This window comes from Oryctolagus cuniculus, chromosome 8 (genome assembly GCF_964237555.1).
Source record: "Oryctolagus cuniculus chromosome 8, mOryCun1.1, whole genome shotgun sequence".
Taxonomy (NCBI): domain Eukaryota; kingdom Metazoa; phylum Chordata; class Mammalia; order Lagomorpha; family Leporidae; genus Oryctolagus; species Oryctolagus cuniculus.
In genome coordinates this window covers 142,993,121-143,007,337 of record NC_091439.1, presented here as the reverse complement: position 1 = coordinate 143,007,337, position 14,217 = coordinate 142,993,121, and positions in this window count along the sequence as shown.

The following is a 14,217-nucleotide window of genomic DNA, read 5'->3' as shown; positions in this document are numbered from 1 at the left end:
TTTCAAACATTTTATGGTATCTACAAATCTAAGCAAGATGATAAATAGTATACATAATACATATTTGGGAATTTTGAAGAAGTCGTTTTATTCTTTAGCTTTAGATATGCATCATTTAGTACTTTTGTCTGCCTTTTACTGCTATATATTCATTTCATAGTTTAAAAGCTTTGAAGTATTGCCAATATAATTTGTAACCATTATTTAAGGATTAGAAAACACAGATAAAATAAAATTAGATTGTGTATGATTGCATCACTCAGCAATGATGACTGTGAAAGGACTGCCTTTACGCATTGTCTCAAGTATCCTTTTCCTTTACTCCTGAACTCATTCCAGTAACTTCCACTCCCCTGACCATTCAAAATTTGTTGTCTCCAGGTTGACAGTTATTTTTATAAAATTAGAGGTCATTGCCCGGAGCTGTGGCTCAATAGGCTAATCCTCTGCCTTGCAGCACCTGCACACTGGGTTCTAGTCCTGGTTGGGGCGTCAGATTCTGTCCCGGTTGCCCCTCTTCCAGGCCAGCTCTCTGCTATGGCCCGGGAGTGCAGTGGAGGATGGCCCAAGTGCTTGGGCCCTGCACCCACATGGGAGACCAGGAGAAGCATCTGGCTCTTGCCTTTGGATCAGCGCAGTGCACCGGCCACAGTGTGCCGGCTGCGGCGGCCATTGGAGGGTGAACCAACAGCAAAAGGAAGACCTTTCTCTCTGTCTCTCTCTCTCACTGTCCACTCTGCCTGTCAAAAATAAATAAAATTAGAGGTCATTTCTTCATTGTCATTTTATATAACCTGTCAGCAGTATTGTTCTCAACAGAAAAATATTCTCCAAAATTGCTTCCTCATTTGTCTTCCAAAATATTTGCATCTAGCAAATTATTTTAGCTCATTTGTCAAATGTTAGTTGGTTGTCAATGTGTGTGTTCATTTCTGGGGTTTCTATTCTGTCCCATTTGTTCACATGTCTATTTTTGTTCTAGTACTAGGCTGTTTTGATTACAGCAGACCTCTATTATGTCTTGGAATCTGATATTCTGATGCCTCCAGCTTCATTTCTGCTTAAGATTGAGTGATTGGGATCTTCTTTCTTTCCATATGAACGTTAAAATCAGTTTTTTCTATAATTGTGAAGAATGTCCTTGGTATTTTGATTAGGATTGCTTTGACTCTATCAATTCCTTGGGGTAGTACGGACATTTTGATGATATTACTTTTTCTGTTCTATGAACATGAGAGATTTTTCCCATTGTTATGTCCTTTGTTTCTTTAATTAAGGTTTTGTAATTTTCATTGCAGAGATCTTTCACATTCTTGATTAAATTTATCCCAAGGTTTTTTTTTTTTTTTTTTTTTTTTTTTTTTTTTTTTTTTGCTATTGTGAATGGGCCTAATCTTACAGTTCTTTCTCAGGCAGAGAATTCTTCATGTTGTTATCCCTCTTAGTATTTTTTTTTGTTTGTTCTACTTAATACTTTTGGTTGAATACTGTAATCAATACACAATTCTTCTTAAGTGCTGAAACTTAACTGAAAAGTGATCGCTGTTAAATATAAGACTGGGAACAAGAGAGGGAAGAGATGTGCAATTCGGGACATGCTCAAGCTGACTTACCTCAAACAGTAGAGTTAGAAACATACCAGGGGATTCCAATTCAATCCCATCGAGGTGGCATGTACCAATGCCATCTCATTAGTCCCAGTGATCAATTTCTGTTCACAATTGATCATAATGATAGGACTAAGAACCAAAGGGATCACATAAACAAGAATAGTGTCTGCGAATACTAGCTGACAGAATAAAAAAGGGAAAGAATGGTCCAACATGGGAAGTGAGATACACAGCAGACTCATAGAATGGCAAATGTCCTAATAGCACTCTGGCCTCAGAATCAGCCCTTAAGGCATGTGGATCCGGCTGAAATGCCCATGAGAGTATTTCAGGCATGGAAAGCCAAGACACTCTGGGGGAAAAAAAAAACCTAAATGAAAGATCTCCACGAGTGAGATCCCAGTGGAAAGAATGGGTCATCAAAGAAGGAGGTACCTTTCTCTGAAGGGAGGAGAGAACTTCCACTTGGACTATGACCTTGTCCAAATAAGATAAGAGTAGGTGAACTCAAAATGCTTCCATAGCCTTGCAAACTCATGACTGGAGCATAGGGAGATTACTGATGCCATAAACAAGAGTGTCAATTTGTTAAGTCAACAACAGGAGTCACTGTGCACTTACTCCTCATGTAGGATCTTTGTCCTTAGTGTGCTGTACATTGAGATTTAATGCTATAACTAGTACTCAAACAGTATTTTTCACTTTATGCTTCTGTGTGGGAGCAAACTGTTGAAATCTTTACTTAATGTATGCTAAACTGATCTGTATATAAAGAGAATTGAAAATGAATCTTGACATGAATGGAAGGGGAGAGGGAGTGGATAAGGGGAGGGTTGCGGGTTGGAGGGACGTTATGGGGGGGAAGTCATTGTAATCCATATTCTGTACTTTGGAAATTTATATTCATTAAATAAAAGTTTAAAAAAATTTAAAAAAAGAAAAAAAAGAATGACACTGGTTTTTGTGTGTTGATATTATATCCTACTAATTTTCTTAATTCTCTTATGAGTTCTAATAGTCTCTTAGTGAAGTCTTTTGGTTCCTGTATATAAAGGATTATATTATCTGCAAACAGGGATAATTGGAATTTCTCCTTTCCAATTTGTATCACTTTGATTTGTTTTTTTTTTTTTTTTTTTTTTTTTTTTGCTAATGCCTGACTAAAACTTCCAGAAGTATACTGAAAAAGAATAATGAAAATGATCATCTTTGGTTCCAGACTTAACGAAATTCCTCACAGCTTTGCCTCATTCAATATGATGCTGCCTGTTGTTTAGTCATATATTGCTTTGAATGTATCAAGGTATCCTTCTTATATCCTGAATTTTAAAGGTTTTTATCATGACAGGATGTCATTTTATCAAATGGTTCTCTGCATCTATCGAGAAAATGAAATGGATTTATCTTTCATTTTACTGATTTTAAATAACATATTTATTTGCATATGTTGAACTACCCCTGCATCCCTTGAATGAATTCTACTTTGTGTCTTATTGATGTATTATTGAAGATTTTATTGATGTATTTCATGCCATTTGGTTGAGGATTTTTGAATCTATGTCCATTATGGATATTGGTATATATTTCTTATTTATTGCATCTCTGTGCTTTTGTAATTGAGCTAATTCTTGTCTCAAAGAATAGATTTGGATTGATTTTATCCCTTTCAATTGTTTTGAATAATTTAAGGCTGGGGATCAGTTCTTCCTTCAAAGTTTGGTAAAATTCAGCTGCTTCTGGGCTGGCTCTGGGGCATAGAATATCAAGCTTCCACCTGCAGTTTCTGCATCCCATATGGGTGCTGGTTCAAGCCTCAGCTGCCCCACTTCCAATCCACCTTTGTTCTAATGAACCTTGGGTCTGTCCCCCCATGTGAGAGACCCAGAAGGAGCTCTGTGCTCCTGAATTTGACCTGGCCCAGCCCTGACCATTGCAGCCATTTGGGGAGAGAACCAGCAAACTGAAAATCACTTTCTCTGTCTCTCTTCCTCTCCCCCATCTCTGTCTTTTAAATAAATAAATAAATAAATAAATAAATAAATAAATATTTTAGAAATGAATTCAGTCTCTTCTATAAATGATGTTTGGAAAGTTGGATTTCCACTGCTGTAGTTCAAAATCAAACCTATATCTTACTCCCTATACAAGAATCAACTCACAATGGATCAAGGATCTAAACCTCATACCTGAAACCATCACATTACTGGTGAACAACATAGGGGAAAAGCTATCGCCCTAAGCAATGAATTCTTGAATAAGATAGCAGAAGCACAAGTAATAAAAGAAACACCAATAGACTAATGTGATTACATTAATCTAAGAAATTGTTTCATGAACTGTCTGGCACTGCAGTTCAATAGGCTAATCTTCTGCCTAGGGGTACCGGCACACCGGGTTCTAGTCCCGGTCGGGGCACCGGATTCTGTCCCAGTTGCCCCTCTTCCAGGCCAGCTCTCTGCTGTGGCCTGGGAGTGCCGTGGAGGATGGCCCAAGTGCTTGGGCCCTGCACCCCATGGGAGACCAGGAGAAGCACCTGGCTCCTGCCTTCAGATCAGCATGGTGTGCCATCTGCAGCACACTGGCTGAGGTGGCTATTGGAGGGTGAACCAATGGCAAAGACCTTTCTCTCTGTCTCTCTCTCTCTCACTGTCCACTCTGCCTGTCAAAAAAAAAAAAAAAAGAAATTGTTTCATGAAAAAGGAAATAATTAACAAAGTGAAGAGGTAAGCAAAACAATGAGAGAAAATATTTGAAAAAATATGCATTCTATAAAGGATTAATATCAAGAATATATAAGGAGTTGCATAAACTCAACAACAACAAAATAATCCAGTTAAAAATGTGCCAAGGGCATAAACAGCATTTTCAAAGGATGAAATAAAAAGGGCCAACATGGGGCCAGTACTGTGGCATAGCAGTTAAAGCCACCACCTGCAGTACCAGTATTCCATATGGATGTTGGTTCAAGTCCTGGCTGCTCCACTTCTGACCCAGCTCTCTGCTGTGGCCTGGGAAAGCAGTAGAAATGGCCCAAGTCCTTGGGTCCCTGAACCCATGTGGGAGATCCAGAAGAAGCTTCTGGCTCCTAGCTTCTTACTGGCTCAGCTCCGGCCATTGCAGCCATTTGGGGAGTGTACCAGTGGATGAAAGACCTCTCTCTCTCTCTCTCTCTCTCTCTCTTCCTCTCCTTGTCTCTCTGTGTAACTCTGACTTTGAAATAAGTGAATAAATCCTTAAAAAGGGAGGGCAAAAGACAGATGAAAAAACTGCAGGATCACTGCCCTCAGGGAAATGCAAATAACAATTACAGTGTGGTGTCACCCCAGTTAGAGTGGCTATCATCCAAAATCAAAAATGGCAAAGGCTGCTCATTATCAACCATACATATTCTGAAATAAGCATGAAAACTATCACTCACCTAGTTTTCCTATTGCTTTTCTAGTGTACCCATCATAGTCTGTTTTTATTTCTCATCTCCTTTTTAAATATATAAGTGCTGTAGATCTCAATCTTTGATAGCCTTTCTAATGATTTGTACAATCTTGTTTGTACTAATGGTTTCCTAATTTGTATCTCCAGCCCAGGAACCCCTCCTTAATTTCAGATTGGTGTATCACATTGCCTACTTGAGACATCTCTTTGATTATCTATTGTGTATTTAAATCCCAACAAGTCCAAAATATTACTAATGTCATTCTTTCTCATACCTGTCCCTTTGGTAGTCTTCCCTACTTGAGTTAATGGCAGCTTCTGCAGTTGCTGTGCTGAGATCCACAGTGCAATTTATTTATTTATTTATTTATTTATTTATTTATTTATTTGCCAGGCAGAGTAGACAGTGAGAGAGAGAAAGAGACACACACACAGAGAAAGTTATAGACAGTGAGAGAGACAGAGAGAAAGGTCTCCCTTCCATTGGCTCACCCCGCCCAAATGGCCTATGACTGGTGCGCTGCACTAATCCAAAACCAGGAGCCAGGTGCTTCCTCCTGGTCTCCCATGTGGATGCAGGGCCATCTTCCACTGCCTTCCCAGGCCACAGCAGAGAGCTGGACTGGAAGAGCAACCGGGACAGAATCTGGCACCCCAACTGGAACTAGAACCTGGGGTGCCGGCACTGCAGGCAGAGGATTAGCCTAGTGAGGCATAGCACTTGCCTACAGTGCAATTCTTGATTAATCTTTCTTTCACAACTCCTCTCTTGTCTGCAAACCAATCCTATCAAGTTTACCTCGAAAATGTGTCCAGAGGCTAGAAATATCTACCTTTAGTTCACCAACAGATGCAGTCTATATTAGTAGGCTAATTGCTTTTCTTCATTTTTTTTAAATGAAATACTCAATTGATTTTAATGCAGGAGTCTGCTACAAGTAAATGATGAAAACTGTTTATGTGATCAGGATAAAAAATGGTAAACTAAATCCTTCATTTTCTTTTGCAAAAATGTTAGCAGTGATAACTTTTTCTGGAAATAAAACAGGATTGTATCTTCCCTGGATCATAGCAAGAAAATATTTCACTATATCAGTGACCTGGAATGCTTTACAGGTAGCTGATAATTGAATTTGTTAAGGAACCATTTCAATAGATGGTTGCTATGGAATTTTGACTGATATGGATAAGTTCAGAGAACTTAAAACATTTTTACTAAGAAAGGCAATAGAAAAGTTGGTGATAATTTAGGAATGTGGAATTCTAAGAAGTTTTCTTTTAAAAATAAATCAATTACAATATGTTTTTACAGTGCTTTAAGTGATCTGGTAGAGAAGGCTGTGTTTATTCTATATACTTTTGTTTGCATGTGTAGGCAGTACAAATCTTGAAACATATTTTATAAATTTACTGTGACAAAATTTATGTATGCTAGCAAAATTGAGACTTTAAAATGTGAATATTGTTTAGTGCCCTTGTCTATACTCTTGAAGAACAGTGGTTTTCTTACTTGATATCTATTGAATTCTTTACTTAGTGGAATTTTAAAAGTATGTCATTGTAAAAATTAAAAGAAAAATTAAGAAAAGAAGGAAGAGGGAAGATGGGAGCAAGGGCGAGAGAGAGGATGGGTGGGAAGTATTACTATGCTCCTAAATCTGTACATATGAAATGCATGGAATTTGTTCACCTTATGTAAATAAAAAATTAAAAAAGAATTCTATTTAGAACTTCAATTGCTTTATAGTTCATGGTTAGATGTGATTCTTTATTAAATGGCTCAGAAATAGAATTGCTTTCATTTTTTAAATTTGGAAGGCATAGAGACAAAGAGATAGGAATGTAATGAAAGAGCTAAACTCTTCATGTCCACTCCATGAGTGCCTAAACTCTTGGGGTTAGGTCAGCAGAAAAGGCACTCAATCAAGGTCTCCTAGGTGGGTAGCAAGAGCAGTTATCTGTCTCCCAGAGTCTGGATTATCAGGAAGCTTGAGTCAGGTTCTAGAGTCAGAAACGAAACCCAGGTACTCTGACATGGGATGCAGGCATCTTAACTGCTAGGTTACATACCTGCTCCACAAATGAAATATTCTAGCACAACTGAACACTGAAATGCTGAACTGAAAGTTGACCTATCATAAATTTATGTGATAATAAACAGAAACACTAAGGACATTCTGAATATAATTTAGCCATTTCTTTCCCTCCCTAGGACTCCTGGAAAAGGATGATATGAGGCAGCTGTGGGAATCTCTTAGGTGTCGACACTTGAGAATTAACTTTTTTTTTTTTTATTGGAAAGACAATACTGGGTTATGCTGCAAATTTGGGCTTTAGGTTTTGTAATTTACTTTCATGAAATTAATTTTATTTTCCATTTAGAGTTCTGATGGTTTCTTGTAGTAATAATTATTCCTTTTTATACAGAAGTGTAAGTTTACCTACTTAGAACATTGAATGTAGGAAATTAACCAAAGGGGATAGCTGCTGTTGAGAGCAGTGCATTTCTAGTAATAATGTCTATTACTGTATGAGTGTCTCTAGAATAGTTGCCACAGACTTGGTGTTCTTTTCCTTTTGAGAATTACCCTGTTAGTTGCCTTGGAAACCCCAGGAGGCCAATGAAGTGATTCTAACCATCCACAAACTTACAGAAAGCAAATGAGGACATTGATTTCATCCTGGAAGGTCTTTACTTGTGGTGAAGAAATGAGCAGAACTCATCATACACTTTGATTATTAACATCTGTTTTGTTCAGATAATTCTGATTTCACAAGCTGGGAATTTGTACAACTGTTGTGTGTGCATGTATATTTTGCTGCATCAAAGTAGCTGCTATATGTTATTCAGATTTGATTTTTTTATATTCTCAGAGTTATACTGTAGGATTTGTGTCTAGTAAAATCTGATTCTTGCCTCATGTGCATTTGGGATTGTCTTTTAATAAAGAAATAAGAATTTTAATTACTGTTTTCTGAAGGCCAACTTCATATGTATTTAAATTTCATAGTAGCTCTGCAAAGTAGGTGTTTTATCTGCATTTGAGGAGACAGATGCTGAGGAGCAAGATAATTGGCTCAAAGTCTTGTGACAGACTAACATGTTGCATGACCTGTATTGGAACCAAGACTGGTTAGTTAAGCACATGTTGTCTCCACTACTCAAACCTGAATTACACACTTCTCCATATTTCTTTTTATTGTGCCTTGTCTTCACTCGAGTTTGGCTTACCAGTCTCTCTGGTCCATCCAGCTACAGAAGCTGGGGATGTTGAAGTAGGGCTTGGGGATAGGGTATAGGCTTCAGTGCTGCTGAACAGGGTACAGGCCAGCTGATGAATGATGATGGCTACAGTTCAGCTAGGGGGGAAGTATGGCATCTGTTTGATGGCTGACATTACCAAGAAGGCACAAGACCCTGGACAGATGCTTCATGAGGTGGAGAACATACTTCAAGCATCATGTTGAAAACTGTGTTTCTCTTCTTGTCTCATTGGAGTCAGCCTAACTGGATTCTTTAGGTGTCTTTTCTTCCTGGGGCATCTCAGTTTCTGGGAAGCTTGTTTCTGAATTTTGGAAAGGAAGAACTTTTGGTGTGGACCATCACTCTTTCAGATAGGGTTGGCTTTTGCTGGCTCAGAGCTTGCACTCTTGTCCAAACTCTTTTCTTCCTCAAACTGCCAGCTGCCTCCATGAAAAAAGGAAAAAATAGCAGCACCCTAGGTTGATTTTCTTATTCGTTCCATGGTGCTATGTTATCTCTTTGTCCTAATGTAGTAAGTAGCTGATCTAATAATCTAATAAATTTTAATTGGCTAACACAAATGTGTTAGAGGAAGACCTGACCTTTTTTTTTAATAGGAAACTCTATGCTGTCTGTCTTGATCCAACTCCTTGGTGACCTTAGCCATGAGAATTTTAATCTACAGGCTCTGGGAAGACACAAAACCCATGAAGTGTGGGATTGCTCTTTTTTTTTTTTTTTTTTTTTTGCCTGTTTGTTGAAGGACATAACAGTGACTGTTGAATGACAGAGTGGCTGTTTTTGGAGGTAGAAGCACACAAGTGTCCAAAAAGCAGCATCTAAACAGGAGATGAAGTGATTTGCTCTTCACATTAGTTGGCAGGTGCATTCTTTTTCAGAGAGTGAAGATGATACAGAATCCAAGTTAGAGAGGGCAGTCTGTAGGGAGGGAGGTGTGGTCAGGAAAATGAGCTTAGGGTGAAGCCTTTCTAATAGTGTTCTCACAAGCATGCATCCAATAAAAGCAATTTGAAAGATGAAATTTAGCCATTCCTTAGCATTATATATATGACAGTGTCATTGACCCTGTTATCATAAACGGCTATGATTTTTCAGGGTGCTGTATAATAGTTGTTTATACTCTAGGGAAAATGAGAAGACTTGGTATATGTACTTTAGAAAATAAAATATTGGCAATCTATCAGAGATTATCATTTTTATTATAAAATTTTAAAATTTAAAAGCCATGTTTCTTTCCACTGTGACTATTATGGACATGCTTTGGTTGTTCAATAAGTATTTGTTGAACTCAATAATAAACAATTGAACCAATGAGTAAAAGCCTATTGATGAATTTCTTGAGAAAAAATAAATCAAGGATTGGATTAAGATGGAGGAATGGAGGGAGCTTACTGTTGTAGAAGATAGTATGAAAAAAGTGGAGAGAGTACAGTCTCAAGGAAGAGTTAGGGAAAAAATGGCAGAGGAAACTCCACACAAATTAAAGGGACACTGTGGACCATGTGCAGGGTGTGGACATGCACAGCTCAGAAACCCAGCAGCCAAGAACCTCAGCAGCAGTTCAGGAAGTAAGACCAGACTGGAGCAACCCAAGCCACTGGTGATAAAGTTGCAGAAAGATCCTGGTGGGAATCCAGCTAGGAGCCCTAGGTAGGACAGTGTACCTGCCGTGTTTCTCTCTCCCTGACCACCCTGAAACTGGCATTCTGTAACAAGCTGATAAAGAGCAGGCATCATTTTGGACATATGTAATAGATGCACCAGTGTCTGTAGACCCAGCAAACAGCAGAGCAAAGAAACTTGAATTTGGTGGGGAGAACTGATGGGGGGCTGGGTGCTCATGACTGTGGGAGGCTTGTGTGCTGGGACTGTGAGAACACTGATGCTGTGTGGGAGGGCTCAGGGTGTGGCTGGGACTTTGGGCAGTCACTGTGGGAAGTTGCATGTACTCAGGGCTCGCTGATTACCTGGTGAGGATCACTGCATATCAATCTCCCACATATGTGCCAGGGGTCAGAATATGTGTGGAATCCACTGCTGCTTTCCCAGGAGCATTAACATAACTGGTTTGGAAGTGTAGCAGCCAGAATTCAAATCAGCACTCATATAGAATCCCAGTATTGTAGGAGATGGCTCAACCCATTATTAAACAACAGCTCCCTCTCCTGTCTTCTGTGGTGAACTATTTCTAACATGCTTACTATTTTAGAATTAAGCATTGTTTTGTTGGCATCTTATGTATTGCACTATAAAATTTAATTTATCAGGTACATTTTTCCTTTTTCTTTTTTTAAAAAGATTTATTTATTTACTTGAAAGTCAGAGTTACAGAGAGAGAGAAGGAGAGGCAGAGAGAGATAGGTCTTCCAACTGCTAATTCACTCCCCAGTTGGCTGCAATGGCCAGAACTGTGCCCATCCAAAGCCAGGAGCCAAGCATTTCCTCCGGATCTCCCATGAGGGTGCAGGGGCCCAAGGATTTGGGCCATCTACTACTGTTTTCCCAGGCTATAGCAGAGAGCTGAATCAGAAGTTGGGTAATTGGTACTCAAACTGGTGCATATATGGGATGCTGGTACTCTAGGCAGAAGCTTTACCCACTATGCCACAGAGCTGGTCTCATAGTATATTTTTCAAGGATTTTTTGCTTTGACTTTCATTCATTAAACAGTATTTTGAAAAGAATTTTTGGGGACATGCTATGGCATAATGGGTAAAGCTGCTGCCTGCAGTGCCGGCATTCCATATGGGTATGACTTTGAGTCCTGGCTGCTCCACTTCTGATCAAGCTCACTGCTATAGCCAGGGAAAGCAGTAGAAGATGGCCCAAGTGCTTGGGTTCCTGCACCCGCATGGGAAATCTAGAAGAATCTATTGGCTCCTGACTTCAGATCAGCCCAGCTCTGGTCATTGTGGCCATCTGGGGAGTGAACCAGCAGATGGAGACGATCTCTCTCTCTCTCTCTCTCTCTGCATCTGCCACTCTATAATTTTGCCTTTCAAATAAATAAATAAGTCTTGAAGAAAAGAAGTTTTAGACTTTGATTAAGTATAAATTATCCCTGTACTCAATTATAGATTTTAATTTTTTCTTGTATCTAGGAAATCTTTGCCTAACTTCAAGTAAAAAAAAATTTCTTCTATGATTTTTTTTCTGGAATATTGTAGTTTTCAGTACTACAGTTAGATCTGTGGCATATTTTCTTTTCAATTTTGTAAATAGAAGCTATTTTATTGGAAATTAGTATCTCATTGTGCTAACACCTTGTGTTGAAAATGCTATACTTTCTCCCCTGCACTGCAATAGTGCCTTTGTAGAAAACCTGCTCACTGTTTGTGTTTGGATCTTCTCTGGAACCTCTTTTGTGTTCCAGTCATCTGGCTTTCTGTACGACAACAGCACACTTTAGTATAAATTTATAACACTTAAAAATCATCCCTTTGATTTTATTATTTTTTCAGAGTTATTTTGGCTATCCTAGATTCTTTGCATTTTCATATGCACTTATATCAGCTTGTTACTTTAAAAATAACCAGGTTGCTAAATGAAAGATCTCTGTGAGTGAGATCCCAGCAGAAAGAATGGGCCATCAAAGGAGATACCATTCTCTGAAGGGAGGAGAGAACTTCCACTTTGATTATGGCCTTATCTAAATAAGGTCGGAATTTGTGAACTCAAGAGGCTTCCATAGCCTCGGCAGCTCGAGATAAGAGCCTTGGGTGATTACTGACATCATAAATGACTGTCAATTGCAAAGGGAGCACATAAACAAGTCTAGTATCTGCTAACACCAACCGATAGAATAAATAAAGGGGAGAGTGATCCAACATGGGAAGTGAGATACTCAGCAGACTCATAGAATGGTGGATGTCCTAAATAGCACTCTGGCCTCAGAATCAGCCCTAAAGGCACTCGGATCTGGCTGAAAAGCCCATGAGAGTATTTCAGGCATGGAAAGCCAAGACACTCTGGCAAAAAGATCTCTGTGAGTGAGATCCCAGTGGAAAGAACAGGTCTTCAAAGAGGGAGGTGCCTTTCTCTGAAGGGAGGAGAGAACCTCCACTTTGACTATGACCGTGTCTAAACAAGATAAGAGTCGGAGAACTCAAGGGGCTTCCATAGCCTTGGAAACTCATAACTGGTGCATAGGGAGATTACTGATGCCATAAACAGGAGTGTCAATTGGTAAAGTCAACAACAGGAGTCACTGTGCACTTACTCCTCATGTAGGATCTCGGTCCTTAACGTGCTGTACACTGAGGCTTAATGCTATAACGAGTACTCAAACAGTATATTTCACTTTGTGTTTCTATGGGGGTGCAAACGACTGAAATCTTTACTTAATGTACACTAAACTGATCTTCTGTAAAAAAAAAAAAAAAAAAAAAAAAAAAGAAAGAAATTTTTAATTCCCAACTTGACTCTCACTGGGATTAAACATGACAATAGGTCTGATCTGATTTCATCATCATTTTAAAAAAATCATCTATTATTTTTCACTTTATGTTTCTGTGTGGGAGCAAACTGTTGAAATACTTACTTAAGGTATACTAAGCTGATCTTCTGTATATTAAGATAATCGAAAATGAATCTTGATGTGAATGGAAGGGGAGAGGGAGTGGGAAAGGGGAGGGTTGTTGGTGGGAGGGACGATATGGGGGGGGAAGCCATTGTAACCCATGAGTCGTACTTTGGAAATTTATATTCATTAAATAAAAGATAAAAAAAAAAAGAAAAGAAAATGATAATAGAGTAAACACTAAAAAAAAAAAAATAAATAAATGACTGTCAATTGTAAATCAATAATGGGAATCACTGTGCACCTGCTTCGCATGTAGGATCTCTGTCCTGAATGTGTTGCACTATGTGAATTAATGGTAAAACTACTACTCAGGCTGACACCATGGCTCACTGGGCTGATCCTTTGCCTGTGGCACCAGCACACTGGGTTCTAGTCCCAGGTGGGGTGCCGGTTCTGTCCCGGTTGCTCCTCTTCCAGTCCAGCTCTCTGCTGTGGCAAGGGAAGGCAGTGGAGGATGCCCAAGTGTTTGGGCCCTGCACCGGCATGGGAGACCAGGAGGAAGCACCTGGCTCCTGGCTTTGGATTGGAGCAGTGCACCGGCTGTAGTGGTCATTTGGGGGGTGAACCAATGGAAGGAAGTCCTTTCTCTCTGTCTCTCTCTCTCTCACTGTCTAACTCTGCCTGTCCAAAAAAAAAAAAAATCAGGCAGACTTTATCTTTTCTTTTTAAAGATTTTATTTATTTATTTGACAGGTAGAGTTACAGACAGAGAAAAAGAGACCGAGAGAAAGATCTTCCATCTGCTGGTCACTCCCCAAATGGCCAGAACTGGGCCAATCCAAAGCCAGGAGCTTCACGCTGAGTCTGCCACCTGGGTGCAGGGGCCCAAGGACTTGGGCCATCTTCCACTGCTTTCCCAGGCCAAAGGAGAGAGCTGGATGAGAAGTGCAGCAGCAGGGACTCGAACTGGAGCCCATATGGGATTACGGCACTGTAGGCAGAGGCTTAGGCCACTACACCACAGTGCCAGGTCCCAGACTTTATCTTGAAACTTAACTTTACTTTGACTGAAGTTATCCCATCTCACAGATATTCATCTGCATGTTCAGGCTGTTGAAACAGGATGTGGTATTCAATACTAATGGCCCACATGATTTGTGAGCTCATTTCCTTTAGCAATAAAATTTTTTGTATGATATGTTATGCCCACTTAGATTGTCCCCAAAGACCACCAGGAGCCTATGCTGTTGTAAAACACATGAGAGTTTTATTGCAGGTCTGGGCTTGGGCGCTCAACTATCACTGATGCCACGGGTCTGGTTGAAAGCCCCAACTTCAGTTAATGGGGTTTTTATAGGGTTTTCAGAGACAATCTATACATTAGAGCA